A 16,414-nucleotide genomic window follows, 5' to 3' on the forward strand; every position below is an offset into this window, starting at 1 on the left:
AGATTTATACGGATGACAAAAGTTTGAAATATATATTTACCCAGAAGGAACTTAATGAGGCAAAGGAGATGGTTAGAGTTGATCAAAGACTATGATTGCTCGATTAATTATCATCCCGGTAAAGCGAACGTTGTAGCAGACGTATTGAGTCGGAAGGAAAGGTTGAATGTGTTATCAGTACCTGAAGATATATATAAAGAATTTCATAAATTGGAATTGGAAATTAGAGTTTGCAAACCTGAGGAAGCGAAAGTGTACAGTATGACTTTCCAGCCAGAGTTGTTGGAGAAAATAAAGAAATGTCAGGAAGATGTAATGGATCAAGATATAAATCGTTTGGTAGGTGAAGAATTATGCACGCAGAAGGATGATCAAAGCATTTTGAGATTTTCATCTAGAATCTGGATTCCACCGGTGACGGAGTTAAAGAATGAAATTTTACAAGAAGCACATAGTTCAAGATATTCCATCCATCCAGGGAGTACCAAAATGTACAGAGATTTAAAAAAGAATTATTGGTGGCCAGATATGAAGAGGGAAATTGCGGAATGGGTTAGCAAATGTTATACCTGTCAGAGAGTTAAAGCAGAGCATCAGAGACCAAGCGGATTGCTACAGCCATTGGAGATTCCAGAGTGGAAGTGGGAACATATTACCATGGATTTCATAGTTGGATTACCAAAGACAAGGGCTAATCATGATGCCATTTAGATTATAGTGGATAGACTTACCAAGTCAGCTCATTTTCTGCCTATAAATGAAAGATTTTCGCTCGACAAGTTAGTCCATATGTACTTGAAAGAGATCGTAGTTCGTCATGGAGTTCCTGTGTCTATTGTATCTGATCGAGATCCAAGATTTAATTCAAGATTTTGGAAGAGTTTTCAAGAATGTTTGGGAACAAGACTGAATATGAGTACAGCTTATCACCCCCAAACGGATGGCCAAAGTGAAAGAACGATCCAGACAATCGAGGATATGTTACGTGTTTATGCTATTGACTTTAAAGGAAGTTGGGACGAACATTTACCTCTGGTAGAGTTTGCTTACAACAACGGTTATCATGCCAGCATTGGGATGCCACCCTATGAAGCCCTTTATGGACGTAAATGTAGATCTCCAATATATTGGGACGAAGTAGGAGAACGCAAGATACTTGGACCTGAACTGGTACAGCAGACAAAGGAAGTTGTTGAACTTATCCAGAAAAGATTAATAGCCGCATAAGATCGTCAGAGGAAATATGCAGACCAGTCAAGGAAAAATATGGAATTTGAAGAAGGAAGCTTGGTATTATTGAAAGTATCACCGTGGAAAGGACTAACGAGGTTTGGGAAGAAAGGGAAGCTAAGCCCAAGATATGTCGGACCTTTTGAAATCCTAAAGCGTGTTGGCAAAGTAGCTTACGAATTGGCGTTACCTCCGTACATGGAGCACATTCACAATGTTTTTCATGTATCTATGCTCAAGAAATATAAACCAGACTCCAGGCATGTAATAGAATATGAACCAATAGAGCTTCAGGCAGATTTATCATATGTAGAGAGTCCGATAGAGATTCTAGAGGAAAGAAAGAAAGTATTGAGAAATAAAGTGGTAAAGTTAGTAATAGTATTGTGGAGAAACCCAAAGGTTGAAGAGTCAACCTGGGAATTAGAAAGTGATATGAGAGAAAAGTACCCTCATTTGTTTTCTTAGGAGATTCTGAGGACAGAATCCTTTTAAGGGGGGAAGGATGTAATATCCGGGATATATCGTGTAATTATTTTTGCTATTAAATAATTATTATGTGTGTTCAGTATCTATTCTGTGAGTTAATTGTTAAGTGTTATCTGTACTTGGATATTCAAAAATAATATTAATTGAGTATTTTAATTTTTATATGTCCAAAATAAAATATAAATAATTGTCATATCTTCCTAATTATTTTTATGTTGATTTATGGATTTATAAGAATCATATGAAATTTATAAAATCTTTTTCCGGGTAATTAAAATCTATTTTATAAAAACGGGAACCAACCGACGTCACCCGTTGTTACGTTTTTGGAACCCGAAACTCTTCCGAGAACTCCTTCCTAACCTAATTGTAATATTCCGAGCATATTCCATGTTTCGACTTTTTCGATCCGGTGTACGGTTTATCCTGCGCGGGTCCCGGCGCAACATTTTCGATACAATATTCGTTTAGGTAAATCAATAAAACCCGTATTTTCGATAAACGGGAGCTTTTTATTAAACTATCCCAATTATCACTTTGTAGTACGTGTAACTAGGCGCTGAGACCAAGACCGCAGTACAAATTGTACTGATTTGGATAATTATCCCGAAAATCGATACCGTTTGGATCAGTTTTTACAAATAAACGTACCGTTTTATATCCGGAATGATCCAACGGGATACTAATTTTCCGTAAATATAAATAGCCTTTTTCCGTATTTTATTTCGTATCAAACTCATTTACAGACAGATAAATATATAATTTTACAGAGAAAAATCCTATATTCATAAACTGTTTCAAGAATCAAACCAACTTTTGAAGGTGTTATTGATCTTTGTTTGAAAAGCTCGAGTACTGGATTTGAAGGTCTTGAGAATCTCTATCAGAATCTGTAATCCATACACCTGCAGAATCAAAGGTTTAATTTCTAAAAATTTAATTATTTTCGAATTTATTTTATTAAAAATATGAATTTTTTTTCGGATGATTGTTTGTATGATTTGATGATTGCATGTTGTAGAGCTTGTTTTCCTGATGATTTTGGTATATTATACGTCTGATTTGGAGTTCAATAACATGTTCAAATTTGAGTTTGATTTTCGAATTTCAAAATTAGGGTTTATAACCCGTATGAATGTTCTTAATTGAAATTTGGGGGTTTCTTATTCTGTAATAGATTGATGTTGTGATATAGTGGGTTGTGTTCTCTGTGAAATTTGCAATCCAGTCGTATAAGTTTCATGAATCACCGAGGTCTGTAGAGAAGGGAGTTGTATTTTGAATATTTCCGAAGTTCGCCGGAAACTGGCAAACTTCACGGCCAAATTCCGGCCAACTCAGAGATGATTAGAACGATTTGTTGGCTTGGTTGTGTTCCTGGTAAAGTATAGATGTGATCTGGAGGTGTTGGTGGGGTGAGGACGCCGGGAACGTGTTCTCCGGCCACCCCGACATTTTCCAGCGACTGGAGTGTAATATTTGCAGTTTGGTCCCTAAACTTTTGGGGACGATACAGTTAGGTCCCTGAAGTTTCCAGACTTTGCAAATTTAGGATTCCTGTTTATAAAATGTTTAAAAATCATATTTCCTATTTATTTTTATTATAAAAATTCATTTTTAATTTCTGAAAATTCTAAAAATTATTATTTTAATTCCGAAAATTATTTTTAATTCACAAATAAATCTGAATTAATTAGTAATTAATTTTAGTTAATTTTTAATTGATTAATTGGTCAATTAATTCAAAAATTAATTGATTAATTTATTTAATTAATTATTAATTGATTTTAATTAATTATTTAATTAGATTTAATTATTTAAAAATGATTTAAAAATTCCGAAAAATAGTTTCGAGCTTTAAAATATTATTTTAAATTATTTCCAAGGCTCGATAATTATTCTAAAATTATTTCGGAGCCAGAATTGGCCAACCGAACCCTGTTTATTAACCCGAAATTGATCCAACGACCCGTTTTAATTCCGAAAAATATTTTAAAAATCATTTTAAATACCAGAAAGCCTATTTATGACCCGAAATGTCTTTATAAATGATATGTCATTGATTATGTGACGTATTATGTGTTATATGTGATATGTTGATTGACTGTCGGTTTATATATTTGATGTTTACTGATTATTGCGTAACTTTCAATCCGTTAATCGGATTTGGGTAAAGCGATGGGTAGATAGAAGTATGTGTTGAATAGAATTCTATGAGTCGATTATTGACAGATGCTTATGATATGTGAGCAGAAGAGGCAAGGCGTAGAAAAGGGAAACAGATAGTTGAGGAGTAAGACGATTATAATTGGAAGCGAGTGCAGTGTAGTAAGCTAATACCAGGCAAGTGTTCTGAACTTTCTCGAGATATTGTAGTACTTGATAGTCTTGTTGATATTACAAGTGCTTTGAAGCACTGAAACCCAAACCCTGATTCCAGTTATTGTTCTTGAGCCATGAACCTTATTCTTTCTAGACCATTGATTGTTCTGTACCCAAACACGAATCTCAAGCATACGATACTACTCTACAAATACATGCAAACAAAATCCCAAACACTAAACTGAATTACTTGTATACTCAATCATTGCATCCTATGCTTTGAAAGTCCAAATCTTTGAAACCCTGAAATGTTGATTCCTCTGTTATCCAATTCTTCATTATCCAGCATCCAAGCTTTTAAATTGACTTATTGATCCTTACAAGGATTGAAACCCTTTCATTGTTAAACACTTATTGTTGTTATTGATTCTGGTTATTATTTATTATTGCATATTCTGTTATTATGTTAGAATTGGACTGTTTTTATAAAATTGTGGACCAGATTCGTGGTCAGACCATATAATGGTCAAGTTAGGCCAATGTGTGCCTTGGATCCAGTAGTTAGAGCAATGCTGTGTGCCTTGCTCGGGGTTAGTGCGTGACTGATCAGCAGCCTAACCTTGGTTTTTAAATTAAAAGTATAATATCCAATTCTAAATCATAATCCATTGTTCACTTGATATCATAATCATGTTCACTTGATGATCATTATTCTCTGTTGTGTCATTGTGACTTGCTGAGCTAGTTAGCTCATTTGTGCAATGTTGTTTATATTCTTTCCAGTTAAAAAGGAACCAGTTGGTAGCGAGGATCCCCAGTCCAGCGCGAGAGCTAGGGGTTCAGGTTGAGGAAGCTGAGCTAGTAGGCTTCTTTTGGGATAATTTAAGTTTGTAAAAGTTGTAATAAAGTTTAATACTCAGTTTGAGTTTGAATGATTGGGATTTGAACGGTTTGTAATATATTAGTGTGTTTAGCTTGTGTGCATACTTTAACCTGTTGCGGTCCGTGGTGGTTGGTAAGTAGGGTCACTGCATATATTATTATTATCTTTATTATTGTTATAAGCAGGTTATAAATAAGGTGTGTGTGTGGACCCCAAACTTCTGACCCGGGTTTGGAGGGCGCCACAGAAAATAACTAAGTTCTCCCATCATACTCATTTGATATCTTGACTGCATAAGCTTTGCAAACCTTTCACAGAGTTTGGCATTAGTAGAACCAAATATGATATCATCAACATATATCTGTACCAAAAGTAAGTCCTTTCCATGGTTGAGGTAGAACAATGTTTTATCAATTGTGCCTCTGTTAAATCCACTTTCCAGAAAAAATTGAGCTAAAGTCTCATACCATGCTCTTGGAGCTTGCTTAAGGCCATAAAGTGCTTTGTCTAATCTGTAGACATGATTTGGAAATTTTGGATCTACAAATCCTGGAGGTTGTTCAACATATACCTCTTCCTCCAATTCTCCATTAAGAAAAGCACTTTTCACATCCATTTGAAAGACTTTGAACTTCTTGTGAGCAACATAAGCCAAAAAGATTCTTATGGCTTCCAATCTAGCACCCATTTTGTGCCAACAATGGATTCTTGTGAGCAGCATAAGCCTTGCTTTATTTCTTGTAATTATGCCATCACTGTTAGTTTTGTTTCTGAACACCCATTTTGTGCCAACAATGGATTTGTTCTTTGGTCTTAGCACTAGGGTCCAGACTTTATTTCTTTCAAATTCATTTAACTCTTCCTGCATTGCTTGCACCCAATCAACATCTTAAAGAGCTTCATCCACTTTCTTTGGTTTAGTCTGAGATAGAAAGGAATGATAGAGACATTCATTTGATGTTGTTGTTCTAGTTCTGACACCTACTTCAGGATCTCCAATTATTAAGTCAGGTGTATGTGCTTTAGTCCACTTCCTTGTAGATGGAAGTTGATCTTTAGAACTAGATCCTCCCCCATGATTCATGCTGTCTCTATCAGCATTTTCTGATGCTCCCCCTGTAGTAATGCTCTCTGAAACTTCAAAATTAGAGTTGGATCCTTCAGGATTTGAAGAATCAGAGTTTCCAGAATTATCAGAATTTGGCTTATCAAAACTTGATGAATCAGAACTTGAAGAGCCAGTGACAGGTTCTGATGCTTCTTGAGAGTCTTGAGTTGTGGTATGATCTTCAACTTGCTCCCCCTGAACAGGTGCATTTTCCCTTGGAGTAGTTACCACAGTTTCAATGACATCAGAATTTAACCCGTCAGAACTTACAGGATTAGGATTTAAGTCATCAGAATTTACAGAATCAGAATTTAAATCTTCATTTTCAAATCTCAGTTGATCATGATCATTGAAATCTTCAAGTACAGTAATCTTCTTATCATCAAAAGATACATTGATAGATTCTATGACAACCCTTGTTCTTAAATTATAGATTCTGAAAGCTTTTGTGGAAAGTGGATATCCAACAAAAATTCCTTCATCAGCTTTTAGATCAAATTTTGACAGCTGTTCAGGATGAGTCTTAAGAACAAAACACTTACATCCAAATACATGAAAGTATTTCAGATTTGGCTTCTTTTTCTTCACCATCTCATATGGTGTTTTTCCATGCTTGTTGATGAGTGTAGAATTCTGTGTAAAACAAGCAGTCTGCACAGCTTCAGCCCAAAAGTAGGTTGGTAGCTTTCCTTCATCAAGCATAGTTCTTGCAGCTTCAATGAGAGTCCTGTTCTTTCTTTCTACAACTCCATTTTGCTGTGGAGTTCCAGGTACAGAAAATTCCTGCTTTATTCCATGCTCTTTGCAGAACTCTTCCATGATTGAATTCTTAAACTCAGTGCCATTATCACTTCTTATGATTTTAACATAATATTTGACCAATTTATCCAGCTGTCTGACATGATCAGTTAAAGTAGATGCAGTTTCATTCTTCTTGTGTATGAAATACACCCAAATGTATCTTGTGAACTCATCCACTATAACCATAACATATTTCTTCTTTGCAATTGACATGACATTGACTGGACCAAATAGATCAACATGTCGTAGGTGATAAGGCTCAAGAATTGAGGATTTAGTTTTGCTCTTGAATGAAGATTTTCTTTGTTTTGCCTTTTGACATGAATCACAAAGGCCATCAGGAGCAAATACTGATTTTGGCAGTCCTCTCACAAGATCTTTCTTTACTAGCTCATTTATGTTGTTGAAATTTAAATGAGAGAGTCTATTGTGCCAATTCCAGCTTTCTTCAATTGATGCTCTACTCAACAGACAGATTGCAGAACCATAAGAACTTGTTGAAAGTTTGGCTTCATAAATGTTACCATGCCTGTAACCTTTTAGAACTACTTTTCCTGTAGAATTACTTACAACTTCACAGTGTTCTTCAAAGAAATCCACATGATAACCTCTATCACAAATTTGACTCACACTTAGCAGATTGTGTTTAAGTCCTGAGATAAGAGCTACGGATTCAATGATGACATTCCCAAGATTGATATTTCCATATCCCAGAGTTTTTCCCATGTTGCCATCTCCATAAGAAACTCTTGGGCCAGCTTTCTCCACAAAGTCTGATAGCAGGGCTTTATCTCCAGTCATATTTCCTGAACATCCACTGTCCAGAACTAGGATGTTTTTCCTGTTGCCCTGCAATCACAAATACCACTATTGGTTAGTTTTAAGGACCCAGACTTGCTTGGATCCTTTAGCCTTTTTAAGTTTATTAGCATTTGCAGTGGATTTAATTTCAGAGTTTATGCTAACGTGCTGTTTATCAAAATTTATATCAGACTTTGCATCAGACTTTACACTAGAAGGAATAATACTAACTTTCTTCAAAGAAGGTTTTATTTGATAATAATCATAGTACAAACTATGATATTCCTTACAAGTATAAATGGAATGCCATAAACTACCACAATGAAAACAAGATGGTTAGAGTTTTTATCTTTATTTTTATCTCCTGATTTAGGAGGTAAAGAGTTTTTATCTTTATTTTTCCTGCAAAAAGAAGCAAGATGGTTAGAGTTTCCACAGTTATAACATTTCTTTCTAGGATCATTAGGAACAGGCATATAATTATTGCTTTTTATTCACACCTTCCTTTCCATTCCTATTTTTCCTAGCTTCCTTTACCTTTTTCACATTTTTAATCTCTTTCAGCTTATGCTTAAGCTGCTTCTTTGTCATTAAGCATATGTTTACTTTAGCTGGTTTATCCTGTAACACCCCCAAATCCGGGGTCGGGGATCTGGGTTGTCACGAGTTCCATTTCCCTTAATAATACTTAATCTTAATAATGAACCAACTACTGCGTACTGTGACCCCACAATATACACACACACCACAAGTTATAGTCTCATAGATGAATACCAAAAATAATACAAGTCATTTTATTCCACAATTATAAGTCATTACACCTCAAAAGGGTTTCTGAATAAATTTACACATTCTTTTCCATTATTACAATTCAAAAATATACATAAGTCTGGTACAACAAAAGTTGAAAGACTAGCCTATTGGTAGACCCTACCTCAGCTACAACGGCATCAATGCCTACAGGAAACTGCGGAACGTTTCCTATCCACTCGCGAATTGGGAGCTTGATCCTGTTCATCTTGTCTATCTATTGTTGTGTGATGAAAGAAGAAAGCAAGGGTGAGCAACAAGCCCACCGAAATAATATGTATTATAATTAACAATATATGAGCATTCTCATAGTACTCATGAAAGTCTTGGTCAAGAAGAAATAAACCAAGTTGATATTTAACGCGACAAGTCGCAAAATATTTAGTATATATATATACATATATACTACTCAAAATCTTTGAAATCCTATGACTTGTATAATGTACACAGAGTTCCAGTTTATAACTGTATAAAAATATCGTTGCAAGGTGATCTCATATATCTAACCTTGTCTCAACGTTTTTGTGAAAATCTTTGCCATGCATAAGATAATCATTAATAAGATATAAGTTGAAAAGATGAAGTTACAAGATACTCCAATATACTTATATCTTTTCCGAATACTACTTGAACTACCACCGTTCAAGTTATAATTAGTTTCAAAATTTCATCACATAGATGAGAATACAAGATAAGACTTGAATAGATTCAATCTTTGAAATATTATTAAATGAAATGAAGTTACGAGATACTTCATTAAGTCCCGATATATATATATATATCCATATATATATATCTCATACATTTCCTGAAAACCTCTGTCATGTAAAGTATGAACAGAGTTGCAATATCCAATGAATTTTGGAAAGAAAAGAATTTTGGCATGAACCCGATATCTTGCTGATCAGGCAAAGATACCAATAAGTAACCTTTTATACTGTAGATGGATGAATTCCTCGCCAATCATCACCCAGGCCGCATTAGGACCTCGTGCTAGACCGTTACCCGGCCACTCACGTGTGGATGGACTGTCACCCAGCCTCTTACACCTTCATAGACCATACCCCGACCTGTCGCTTATGCCGACTCAATTAGATGGACTTACTTCCCGAACATTGGGCAAGTAATCAAATTGTTTTCTCAAAACAGCAACCTTGTTGCGAATATAAAATACACCATAGAGCCGGATCCCTAAGATTTTTTGAGCGAATATTCAAGTCTCCTTCGAAAGGAAGATCTTCAATCTGGAAACGAGTTTCTTGGGATCCGCTCTAACTTTTAAAATCATTTTGAAGACTCGAAAATATTTTTAGGAATGTTTGGAGTAATGTTGATTTAATGAAATAAATCAGTTCCGATATATTAGAAAATATCTAAATATTATTGTTTAAATAATATTCCCATAAGGATAATCCTTATAAAAGTAATTGAAGTAAAAGTTTTAAAACTCAAACTTGAAATGAATAATAAATAACCAAAGATATACTTATACGAAAGTACGATCCTTATTTGAATAATCGAAAATAAGTTTGATTATCGAAACATTATTCTTTAATAAAATAAAGAATATTATTTAATAAAAGAAGCGGAGTCATAAGTTATCGAAGGAATATTCAAAATAATATTCATTAAATAAAATAAGCGGAGTCATAAGTCCTCGAATGAATATTCAAGATAATATTCATTAAATAAATAAGCGGAGTCGTAAGTCCTCGAATGAATATTCAAAATAATATTCATTAAATAAAATAAGCGGAGTCATAAGTCCTCGAATGAATATTCAAAATAATATTCATTGAATAAAATAAGCGGAGTCATAAGTCCTCGAATGAATATTCAAAATAATATCCATTGAATAAAATAAAGTTATCGAATAAACCTTATTCGATTAATAGTTTTGAAAACTATATATATATATATATATAAATAAATAAATAAATAAATATATATATATATATATATATTATACTCGGGAACATCGACTCCCGGTTTAGAAAAATGTTCACCTTCGGGTCCCCTATACTAAGGGTATACGCAATTACTGCTTATCTCTAGCATAGGTATGCAACTTATAAGCAATTGAATCAACAATTAGATATCAAGATTACGAAACATGCATGCATATATATCATATCAACATGCTCCAATATATCGCAATATTTGCTAATAACAATAATGCACTTATCACAAGATAATGCATATACATATATACATCACAACAACAGTATAATGGGTAGAAAACTTGCCTGAGTGCCCCGGGGTAGACTTAAGCTTAGAGTTGGTCCGGTTACCTATGAACAACAACATAAGCCGGAATTAATCCCCGGTCGCTTAAGAAACTAGACTTTAACCAATTAGACCCCTAACGTTCCCTTTCGCGCTTAATGATTCACTTAAGTCGCCCGAGTACCCTCGGCTCCACCATTTTTAATAAATTAACCATTAAGAGTTTTAAGGCGATTCTTTCGAGAGTACCATACCAACTGCCTAATCCACTTTACATAATTATTTCATACTCCAATTAGTCATTTAAGGTCCTTAACCAAGGTTTCAAAGTAAGGCGAGGGGTAATGGTTCGTTCGCGAAACGACGTTACTTAAAACGGTCGTTTCTCCTAAACCGTACATCGGAACCAAGTGATCCACATATCAAAACGAAGCTTACGACACGCTCTAGCTAAAAATGGCAATGGTACAGATTGTTTATTGAGTTTTCTGTCCTGAACACTAAGAACAAGCAGTTGAATAAAAATGGGCATTACGACGGCTATATTTACGAGTTTTCCAAGTTTCTCACTACACCAAAACCTCACCAAAGAACCCACAATCATTAACACATCAAAACCTCAACTAAATAATACTATACCAGTCCTTATTCTTCAGATTCTTCATCTCAACCAACCACAATCAAGTTTTATTAACTATAACAAGATTAATTCACCAAATCACTCCAAATCCAAATCAAACTACTAATAATCAAAGGTCATGCTTCTCATTTAGAAAACCAACCATCAAAATCACTAATAATCAAAGTAAAGGATAGGGTTTGAAGTTTATACCTTCCTTGGGAGGTGTTAAGTTGCTAGAAAGCCTTAGGGAGCCTCCTACAAGCTTGATCTTTCCAAAGAAATCAAGAACACAAAGTTAGGCTTTGAAGTTTCTAAAAGTCCGATTGAAAGAACTGTAAAAATAAGGGTCTTACCATGCTTATTTGGATGATACTTGTGAACAATAGTTTTAGGCCATCTCAATACCTTTCCAACGAGCTATAGAACACAACATTTGAGTGAGAAATGAAGGAGATACAGCAGTTTTAATGTGCTGGTTCTGTTTTGGCCGAGAGCAATGGAAATGGGGGAGGAAGATGAGAGTTTGTGTTGACTTGAACTTGTGGTGGAAATGAAATGATTTTAGGATATTTACTTGACTAGTTGTTTTGTTTAAATTAGTGGAAAGTGACATAAGCATGGTGATGTCATCAAGCTTACATAATCCTTGTCACTTGTCTCATCCTTATGGTGGAAGCATCTTTTTAAGCTTAATCCTTATATTAAGATGTTAACTAAGTGCATTAATCTTGCACTAATTGACCCTCCTCCTTGCCTCTTGCATTACTTAATCGTTTAATTATTTTACAACTCATTTATTGTTCATTCTCGTTGATCGTTTGAGGGATCATATCCGGGATCTCATTACTTGGGTTCCCCTAAACCTTTCTCAATATTTCATATTCTTTTTATGGTCCTCTCTTATAATCCTTGAATTTAAATCCTTTTAATCATGTTATCTTATACTCAATTCTTTCGGTATCTGGTGGATTTTCGGGAAAAATCAAAGTGTTCGAATTTGGATTCTGACGATCTTTACATATACTTATATACCATATGGAGTACTAATAAGATCTCAGAATATCAATAAAAGAACTCCTACATAGTGTGGCATGAAAAGTTTTCTTAATCAGCATAATCAGCAAAATCACTATTCATCAGTGTTTCAAAGATTCCAAAAATTGGGGTTATTACAGTCTCCCCTCCTTAAAAGGATTCCGTCCCGGAATCAGATAGAAAATGAATAGGGATACTTTCTTAGCATTGCACTTTCTAACTCTCAAGTCAATTTTCCCACATTATGGTTCTACCACCAACTATGACTAGTTTGATAACCCTTCTCCTAAGGCACTTGTTCCTTTTCAATCTATAACCCTTCCTGGTTGCTCCATATAGGTTACGTCTGGTTGCATGTCTATGCGCTCATACTCCCCTATTTGTCTGGTATCCAAATTACACTTCCTTAACATTGATACGTGTAACATGTTATGAACTTGCTACATGTTCGGGGGTAGGGCTAGCTCATATGCTAACTTCCCAATACGTCTTAATATATCCAAGGGTCCAACAAATTGTAGACTTAGCTTTCCTTTCTTTCCGAACCTCATCAATCCTTTCCAAGGGATACCTTTAACATCATTAGGTCCCCTATTTCATAATACTCTTTATCTTTTCGAGTCAAATCAGCATACTTCTTATGTCCATCTTGGGCTACTACCGGTCGTCCTCTGATTATATCTATTATATCCTTGGTCCTTTGGACTACTGCGGGTCCGAGCATCTTGCACTAGAGCAACTTCATCCTAACATAAGGGAGATCGACATTGTCTTCCCTCAAGGATCTCATAAGGAGATATCTCGATACCTGACATACGATCTATTGTCGTGAGAAAACTCAATCCGCGTTAAGTGATCATTCCAAATTCTTTCAAGTCTATTGCACAGAATTTCATCATAGCTTCTAGCACTATAGCTTTTGCTTCTCAATACCCATTCTTTTCCAGTTCGTAATCGCTACTATCTTCCGTTCCTAATATTATACTGGTTATACTTTTGCTCGTTAGCGTTCTATAACCTTTTAATAACCACGTCAACCTCAGTATCACGAACGCGTTTCCATTCTGAATACCACCATAACTTTACTACTCCTTTTTCAGCTGTTTCTATTTTCCAAAGTTTGATCAATCATATAGGAGTAAAAGAATTTATTGAGAGATCACTATGATCATGAACACTTGTTATATCGCATAGTTAGTACAGAAGGTGGCCAGCCTTTAGTACTTGACAAGCAATTAAACAACATGTGGTATCCTACTAGGCTTCTATCACACAGACAGATAGTCATTCGGCAATACCTCCCCTTCTGGAAGGATTGTTCTTCTCAGCTTACATGAAATGAAAAGAAGAGAAAAGAACGAACTGAAGAGAATTGTATATATATAAAATATACTGACGCAAAATATCTGGCTTGGAATCTACCTCTGAACTATAGAGGTTTGTCATAGGAGAACAAAACATATGTGTATATATATCAACATCAAGTATTAATAACATCGCAATTCATGTGCTTAAATATTTTTGCTATTCCGTCCATCATTCTATGGACCCATGCTCTTCCTCGAGCCTATAAACAATCACCGTTGAAACTCCCTCGACAGCAAAAATCGAATCTGGGATTTCATTCTAGACATCATCGTTACTAGAATTCTATGCTTACACTGCAACCTTCATCGTATAGTAATACGACTCTCTATTCATAAGAGGGAATAAATATATAATATTTAAATACTCCACTAGGTAGTCTGTCAATTGATAACTTATATATCAACACGACTCGATTAGTGGTACTCAATCTCAACATCCATTCTAATACAACTCTTACGGTTGTAATCGACTCATTACTCGCAGAATCATTGCTGCATTACTATGGTCCATCGCTGACCTACTGTAGTCATTCATTTTCTAAGAAATCTTAATAGCTAACCATACTAAGTCCATACATGTCGTATCAAATTCTTCTAAGGAGGCAACATAATCACCATTCCATGATCCATGAAGAACACTCCTGAACTTGGCGTACATATGACACGAAGCTATTTAAAATTGCAGAAGAGTTTCAATAAAAGCAACGATAGCAGGTTAATACCATTATTAACCATATGTCTTTATTAGGAGATATGAAGCTCAAAGGTTCATTTAGTCCCTTCGTAACATGGTCCTGGCTTATCTCAAGATATGACCTTATAAGATAGATAGCCCGCTCACGGCGATTACATAAATTAAATCTTTACCAAACTACTATCACGGTTGAGTATCGCACAATCATCAGAAGGAATGTCAATCTTTCAACCCATAATACAATCTTCAAGGCTTTAACCATTATCACTGTATTCCTTTGGCACGAGCGCCTATAATTGTCCTCTTACACTTAAAGTGTCGGCCACCTCTTTGGCCTTTCCTGATAAAAAAAATTTCCTTACAATCAATATCATTTTAACCACCTCCAATTAAATTTTCTACCTCATTTCAAATCACTGCTTGTGTGAAAATGCTCTTCCTTAAGCATTGGTGAGAAAAGAAAAAAAAAATATATCACCATTTTTCCATAAGTTATTGCCTCGGTCTTTAGAGGTTAACATTATCATGACTGACTCTTGATCATACTTAGGACATCTCTTATCTTGGGTCCTTCTTGTTTTCACCAATCCCCACTCTCATTTGGTCGATCTATACTTTCTTATGGTTCAACACGTGCCCCACCTGGCATTATTATAATTACGTAACAATTCCTTTATCAAAATTTCTATTCTTGAGAACTTTGAATATTACCTTTCTCCTTGTAAAACCTCTAAGGTTATCCTTAAATCCTTCATCATTTACTCCCTAGGTACATGGCATATCAAGATACCATTTACTAATACTAGAACGATTGTCTATATAGTTCTGAAAACTTTCTCCGCTGATCTTTAAAGGTTGTTGTTACCTTGATCCTTTCCAATTCATACTGTCAAAACTCATGCTGTCCCTATTAAGGGCGAAATGCCAACCTTTATGCATTCCCCTAAGATTCATCTCAAGTTATCAAGGTTCTATCCTTAATTCCACCTTTAAAAAGGTACATGCATCCTTCCATGGATAAATAAAGTCATATATCCCTGATAAGGGTATCTTATTCAATCATTTCCACCTCGATAGTCTATACCAAATTTCACAATAGCATCCTTATTCAAGTTGAGGTCAATCCATATGGCCTCCAAAAGATAAAAAAAAATGGTTATCCACTTTTCTTTACTAATTTGGTAATGATCACATGGATGTTCTGGAAGATATTGGTCGTGTTCAACGTGAATTTCTTCTTAATAAATCCTTATTTACTTTTGTTCTTTATCTCAACAGTCATCTCAATGTTGGGATATCTTTTGTACTTGGTGTCTCCCTTTCGGGTATCAAGTTACAGGTGTTACATACACTTTCCATTTTTGAAGGTTACTTCCTTCATCCAATTTCCTAATTTCTTACTTTCTTGTCTCTTCCGTCTGTCCGCGTCTCATTATTTATCCTTCGAACTATCTCAAGGTTTCCTCGAATCCTCCCAACTTTAAGGTGATAATATATATGTATCTCTTATTCCTTCAATCATCAACTTTAACTCATGGTGGATCACCCTCATCCTGAAGATTACATACTTTTCTATTTCTATTTCTATGAGTCTTTAGGGTTTCCTCATACCCAACTCCCTTATCATTCCTCGAACTTTATTGCCTTTGTATTCCTTTCCACTTCAGTTTCTTTTATTTTCGTTTCTATTACAACCATTTCATGAACCAACACAACATAAGCATTGATTTCAAACATCACGTCGTTCTAGGATTCTTGTCATCAGAACGAATCTTGACAACTTTTACAATCTTAGATTCATAATTTATCATACTCGTCCGCCTTTGTTTCGGCTCTAAAGCTTTTACACTATCTCCATAACCTTGGGAATTACTTTCCCGAAAATAATTGTCTGAACTTTAATCAGTTTATTATAACCTCTGGCTCCGTGCCTTTCTTGGCCTTTCACCAACGGGTGGCCTCTCTCTTAGGAAGGTAAGTGACAAAAACAGTCTTTTGTGCTTCGTCGATCATTTAGAATCTCAAA

This window comes from Apium graveolens, chromosome 6, assembly GCF_009905375.1.
Source record: "Apium graveolens cultivar Ventura chromosome 6, ASM990537v1, whole genome shotgun sequence".
In the NCBI taxonomy this organism is placed as follows: Eukaryota; Viridiplantae; Streptophyta; class Magnoliopsida; order Apiales; family Apiaceae; genus Apium; species Apium graveolens.